General features: G+C 41.9%; 1 protein-coding gene across 1 annotated transcript in view; it reads right to left on the bottom strand.

Annotated features, from left to right (window-relative positions):
• The window catches only part of dzip1 (DAZ interacting zinc finger protein 1), a 39,259-nt gene that overhangs the window by 23,176 nt on the left and 9,130 nt on the right, over positions 1-6,953 (bottom strand). Inside the window, exon 2 of the transcript XR_005205776.1 lies at positions 1,585-1,845. The gene's annotated coding sequence lies outside the window, so the exon portion shown is untranslated. The remainder of the gene's footprint in view (positions 1-1,584; positions 1,846-6,953) is intronic.

Below are 6,953 nucleotides of genomic sequence, written 5' to 3' on the forward strand. Positions count from 1 at the left end.
AATATTCTGTATGTTTATTTTCTTCGCCTTGATCAAAACTGGAGTTCATGCACATCAATAATCGCATTTTAATTCACTTTGAACACTATACAGCTCTCAGCCTGAGAAATGTGTTTGAAATGTTTTCTGGAGAATGTTAATTAAAAGATATTTACTGGTAGATGCGTCTTGGCCTTGTCATTCCTTTAAAAAAACGGATGATTTTTACTTGTTTGTTCCCTTATTCGCCACATTAAATCTAACGCAGTGCATTTACTCTGTCCTTGGAACTACGAGCATTAAAGCCTCCTCCTGAATCAGCCGGTGTAGCATTTATTTAGTGAATGTGAGCAATGGGTCTCTTTCAATTAATCTCACTCATTAAGAACGTGGCGCATAAAGATGCTTTTAAATGTTGTGTACTTTACTTTAAAATGTGTCAGGGTCAGCAATTTAGACGCTTTATTTTGAGTTTAAAGACTAATGCCTACCATACGCCAGGAGACTTTGAAAAGACTTTAAAAAAACTGAAGTCAGACACCGTCTCACATCTAAAGACAATGTGTCTTAAGTAGCAGAGTTTTTAGTCACATCTTGCAAGGTCACTATTTACAAGACTACAACTAGATCCCTTTTGAGATGATGTCACACCGTGCTCCTGGTGGAAAATTACAAGAAGAAAAACTGTTGAACTTGCTGCAGCCCTCGAAGCAAAGAGACAAAACGCAATGTTGTTTTATGCCATTTTGGACTGAAAACGCTGGGAAAACGCTGGCTTCAATCATATAAATCGACACACACCTGTATATATGAGAGAAAAAGAGAGAGGCTAGGCCACTCTCACAAACTTTTCCTAAAATTAAGTAGTTTTGTTGCCTATAGAGTTTTTCAAGCAGAGTTATTCTAACCCAAACCACGATCTTTTCCTAAACCTAACCACGTAGTTTTGGAAAATGAGGAATAACTTTTCGTAAGATATTATACGAGCCGTTGTAGAGGATATGTAAACACACAACTTTTGCTAAAGGAAAACCAAAAAAGAGCGATTTGAGTCAAGTAGAGCCGTGCCGTACCACGAAAGTGTGACACGGGAGACGGACTGAAGGACGGACACGCAGAGCGATATATATCCCCGACTACGTTGTCGCAGGGGTATAATAATATTTTTTATTAGGTGGACTCTTACCTAAAGAAGCTACATGTACAAGAGTGTTACCAGTGCGGAGGTTTGACTCACAATTGCACCAAAATGAAGGAACCATGTAAAATTGGTTTCTGTAATTTGGCATACTGAAATGTAAAATTCTAAAAGACATACATGTGGTATGTTAGGAAGTGAAATTACACAGCAGTGTCGAAATGAATCAGCGCAGCCAGAAAAAGGTGGCCTTAATATAGGGGTACACACTACAATAACGCCTGACGAGAGAGATTACAGTAATTGTCCCTCTGTGACATTTTGAATCGACATCTGCAGGAAGTGACATGCAAGCCCTGTTTTAGAGGCAACGATAAACCCATCAGGGCTGATGGTAAAGACAGGAAGGCTGGTCTGGCCACGGCAGGACACATTACCATCAACCATGTCCCCAAAGCTTCAATTACCTGCTAGAGAATGCAGATTGTATCACAGGCCTCCTCTCCAATGTCCTCGCACCGTAGTGGAGAGTGGACCAATCTGGGTTGCTCTCTGTCGAGCTGCCAAGGTGCACAGCGTGGGCCAACAGCTTCCTTTTCATGCGGGACCAAGTGGAGAGAGTGTCCCTTTTGATTAAGTGTTTTGGACGGGGTCTGTGGTGGGAGCCCGGCACAGGTTGGCGTGGTGCCGTCGCTGCACTGCAGGTCTGAGGGCCCGCCGGTGGATCCCTGTGGAGGAGAGTTCACAAATCTTCAGTCTCTCGCACCGCATGCGGCCGAGGCAAACGGCCACAGTTGTCAAGTTCACTGGAACCAAAGATGCTCTGTGGCATCTAACAATATGATTTACTATCTTAAACATTCAAGATTGCAAATAAAGACGGTGCATTTCTAACGAGCAAACGGAGTTCTGACTGCTAAGATGTTACGTTTTAATGCTCAATTATCAGATGGAGGTCAATAGTAAAAGGTTCATAGCTTCTCAATGAAACACTTTCTAAAATATCTGAGAGAGAATATCAGGATTTTTTAAACAGAGAGAATTTAAAGGGACAGTGTGTAGGATTTGGCGGCATCTAGTGGTGTGGTTGCAGATTGCAACCAACTCAGTACCCCTCCGCTCACGCCTCCCTTTCCAAAACTGAGGTAACGTGAGCCGCCGAGTGCAAAACCGTGGTAGCGCCGTTCTCCTCGCTCAGAGGCCAACCTTACCATAATAACACGACTATGTCTTTTTAAAGAATATCCAAATAGTTTCGCTTTTGTTGCTAACATGGCACCATGATAGAGACAACGGGGTCCAATTTCTACCAATAATGCAGGGAAACTGTTACTATTAGTTAGCCTAATGTGATAAATTATTACATGAAGGTCAACACAGCTTCTCTGTGAAGCACTTTCTAAAACATTTGCAACATTTCTTTTTTAACAAAGAACTCAAAAGTAAGTTCCTAAAAGAATGTCTCCTTCAGATACGACCAATTCAACCATCCAAAAGCTTTGGAAATACCCAGACAGTTTGCTGCTTCTGTATCTTAATGCTGACATGGCACCATTATATGGCATCCTGACTTTACCCCCCCAGCACTTCCAGCACCTGTAACAGTTAATGACAGAACTGGGACCAATAAGCAGCCTTATAATCAGCAACAGGTTACCAGTCAGCACAACAAACCAACCCAGAGGCAGGCGGCTAAAACCATCTGAGAACACGCGCAGGAAATTAGACAGGAAACTGCGGCGACACCTGACAAACGCCAGCAGGTAAACTGCCTATTAAACACACGGGAACTAATGAGGTGATGGGCAGTCAGGTGACGATCAGGTGATCGGTGACAGCAGCTAGTAGGCAGGTGAGGCATGACGGGAGAGGGTTAGCACGCTGAAAACAGAGGAGCAGGAGGCTGGAGAGGAGCAGCTGTCGCCATGGCAGCACCGCCATCTGTACATTTTCCAAGATGACAGCTTACAGAGCACATCTGTGTGCTGGAGGCTTCATTTTCACATGTGCACAGCCCTCCACCTGTAAATCTGATGATGATGATGATGTGAGCAGATTAGGCTGCAGGTTTGGTCACATATTAAAAATAAATACGAGATGCCGTAGCTTTGCCTCTATGTGTTTCTGCATTACTTTTACTTGTTTTATCATCTTCCACACTTTGTACGTCTCATTTATATTCTACTCTATAACCTGGCAGCAAAAAACAGATATTTCTCGAGGCTCTTAAGTTTTTGGATAATTTTTCATTCTGTGCAACAGCAGCTGTGATACCCCACAGTTCTTTTTTTCCCCCTTTAAATGCTCTCCATTTTTCTTGTGCAGAATGTTTTACTACCCATTTGCTTTCCTTAATAGCGTCTCGTTTTGCTAGAAAATAGGGCCAGCTTAAGGCATTGGTCATGAAGGCAGTCGCCTAGGGAGCCACCTTCTGGGGGGCGCTGGTCACCCTCTAAAATAAAACAATAACAAAAAAACAAACCCTCCAGTTAGGTGACTGAACCCGTCCAGTTAGGGGGATTTGAACCCTCCAGTTGGGAGGATTATATCCCTTCAATTGGGGGTTTGAACCCTTCAGTCGGGAGGTTGAAACATCCAGTTGGGGGGATTTGAAACCTTCAGTTGGGGGGGATTGGATCCTTCAGTTGGGGGGATTTGAATCATCCAGTTGGGGGGGGATTGAACTCTCAGTTGGGGGGATTGAACCCTCCAGTTGGGAGGTTGAACCCTCCAGTTGGGGGGATTGAACCCTCCATTTGGGGCGACTGTACCCTTCAGTTTGGGGGACTGAACCCCCCAGTTTGGGGGATTGAACTCTCCAGTTGGGGGATTGACCCCTCCAGTTGGGGGGATTGAACCCTCCAGTTGGGGGGACTGAACCCTTCAGTTGGGTGACTGAACCCTCCAGTTGGGCTGATTGAACCCTCCAGTTGGGGGGATTGAATCCTCAGTTGGGGGGATTGAACCCTCCAATTGGCTCCAAATCCGATTTTCGCCAAGGGCACCAAAAGGGCTAGAGCCGGCCCTGCCTGAAACACCCGGAGAGGTCCCTCTGCAAGAGTCCAAACGTGAACTTTCTCAACATCATTTGAAAATCAATACTAATTCCAGTAAATACATACACATCTGCAGTTGCATCACTGCTGAAAATGAAAAAGACAAATCCAATCATAACTTCCAGGAAGCTTCAGCTCCCATTATTGGGAGCCCTGCACATCGCCTCAGCCGGGCTGAATCAGCACTTCCAGGGGGTTATTTCTCATAAGGCTTGGTGTAGTGAGCGTCAGGGACCTCGTAAATATCCCAGCTGCACAGCCAGAACAACACAAGTCTCGCTTCACTGCACAGAACATTAATGCAGATTCTTTCCCATCAGGGACTCTGCTCAGATTTTAATCAGCATGTGGAAAAAGGTTTCCGTTTGCAGAATGAGCACTGTATCCTATCGTGTCTCGAGGAGGCCTTGCAGGTAAAGAGCACGCTGACACAGGATGTTATCATCACTGAGGCAAAAATACCTAACGTCCAGCACTTCACTTTGACCTTTAGAAAATGAGATATTTCTTGTGCTGACACTTATAACATAACGGATTCCTTTCATGCACCCCCCCACTCCACCGTCCACCATCCCTCAGGATTAAGTCTATAAGCAAGAGGGCAAAGTGCAGAGAGAGGATTGAATAGGATACATACCAAAGTGCATCCTGGTTAAATCCCTTGATGGAGGGCATATAAGGCAAAAATAACAAAAGCTTTTGATCATAGCAGGCTTAAAGGAAATCTATTACTGAAGGCTGAAATGCCTTTAGTTCTAGCCTGTAGTGCCCATATTCAACTGCGTCACGTGTTCCAGTCTGTTGGTGTACATACGAACACACACACATTCTCACATTTCCCTCACACGCGATGCCAATTATTGACTTGACATGTTGGAATCTGTCCATGGTGCTGAAATGACTCGTTGCGCGCTCGCCTGAGGATTTAACTCTTTCCTGCTGGTTGCATGGTGACTTTAAATCACAGGAGGAGTGATATTTTCACACTGTGGAGACACATATTAAGATATTAAGACTTCTCTACTGGCGCTCAGCAGATACACTATTGAGTACAACAGTCCTGAGCCCTTTTGTTACAGCCATTATATCAATATTAAAGAGGCCCTATTGTGCTTTTTCCCTTTCCTTTAGTGTGTCATATAGTTTTTTGTGCATGTAAAAGGTCTGCAAAGTTACAAAGCCCAAAGTCCATGAACTGCTTGCTTGAAGTCCCACCTTTTCTTCCGTAATGTAGTGATGTCACCAAGTAACACATAAGGGATAATGCGCAGCGAGCCGGCCATTATCGAGTTGATGATCAATTATCATACATTATCCCGCTTATAACACGGCTACTTACTTAAGAAGTCAATCATTTGACACAAAGACGTCCAACATCAGAACTGCACCCATAGCAACGGTCTGTTATACATAGCAACGGTCTGTTATACATAGCAACGGTCTGCTATTTTGGCACACGCTCAAACAAATGGCGCCTTCAAATGGGGTCGTGTTTACCGCGTCCCGGAGTAGAGTCCATATGAACTTTTTACAAAATACAGTTTGTTAAATTCTTATTTCTTGTTACAAGCTAAAACTACAATTTTAATATATTTTTTATGGAACCTTTTTTTGTTTGTTTTATATTTTTATGATTGTCCTTGTTTTTATGATAATTTTATCTGTGTAAATGTCTTTGAGTATCGAGACAATAAATAAATAAATATAAATTAAATGTATCATTATTATTATTTATGAATTTAATACAAAATAAGTCAAATATAGCATTCAAATCACTGTTGTTTGCATCGCTTCCACTTTAATTCCCAGCAGGTTTCCTATAAATTATTGGCATTAGTGATTTTCCTACAGCAGTTGTTCTAGGCCACTCAGATTGCCAGTGTGTGTGTGTGTGTGTGTGTGTGTGTGTGCGTGTGTGTGTGATTAGAGATGCAATTGCGTCACCGACTAGGCAGCCAGGACAGATGACTGGAGCAGATGTAGAGTCAAGCAAACCACAACTAAACCAGAAGCTAGACCTTTGGGTCTTCAAAATAAAAGATAGTTTTTTAACTCCAGCTGATTTTACTTGGGGTGATGTATGACAATACAAAATATAATTTAGGGGTGCATTACAGTTTGTATCATACTATAATTCAACCTTTCAGCTTATGTCTGGAATCTCTACATGTGGCACTTGGCCTGATTGACTATTACTAAAGTTGAGGTCTAGGCTACTTTATGCAAAATGGACTTTTAAATGTTTTTTTTGTTAATTTACACATGAGACTGCCAGTGGTTGTTTTTTATTGACCTTAATAAAGCTAGTCTAATTAGATCATTCCCTAATAATTTTATCCTATTTAAATTTATGTTTTTTGAATATTTATATTGTTAATTTACACAGGAGACTGACAGAATTATATTTACTTTTTTTTATTTAACTTAATAAAGCTAGTTGCTAGGCAACAGCTTGGGTCCATGTTTACTTCCTGTCAGCTGATGTTATTCACATACACCGCAACAGGAAATAAACTGGGACACATTTAGAATGTTTATGTTTAAAACCGTGTAATGATCTCTATATTGTATATTTGTGACATCACAAATGGACAGAAATCCTAACGGCTTGTTTCAAATGCAAAATTCCTGAATACGGGCTGTGTGTATATCTCCGTATATTGAGCGCTTTGATAGTTTAACAGTATTTATAAAGCACTTAAATCTGCTTTATAATATAAAAGATATGAAAATCTCACTTTTAACAATATGGGACCTTTAATAATTTTATCATATTTAAA

Source organism: Sebastes umbrosus, chromosome 24 (assembly GCF_015220745.1).
Source record: "Sebastes umbrosus isolate fSebUmb1 chromosome 24, fSebUmb1.pri, whole genome shotgun sequence".
Classification (NCBI taxonomy): Eukaryota; Metazoa; Chordata; class Actinopteri; order Perciformes; family Sebastidae; genus Sebastes; species Sebastes umbrosus.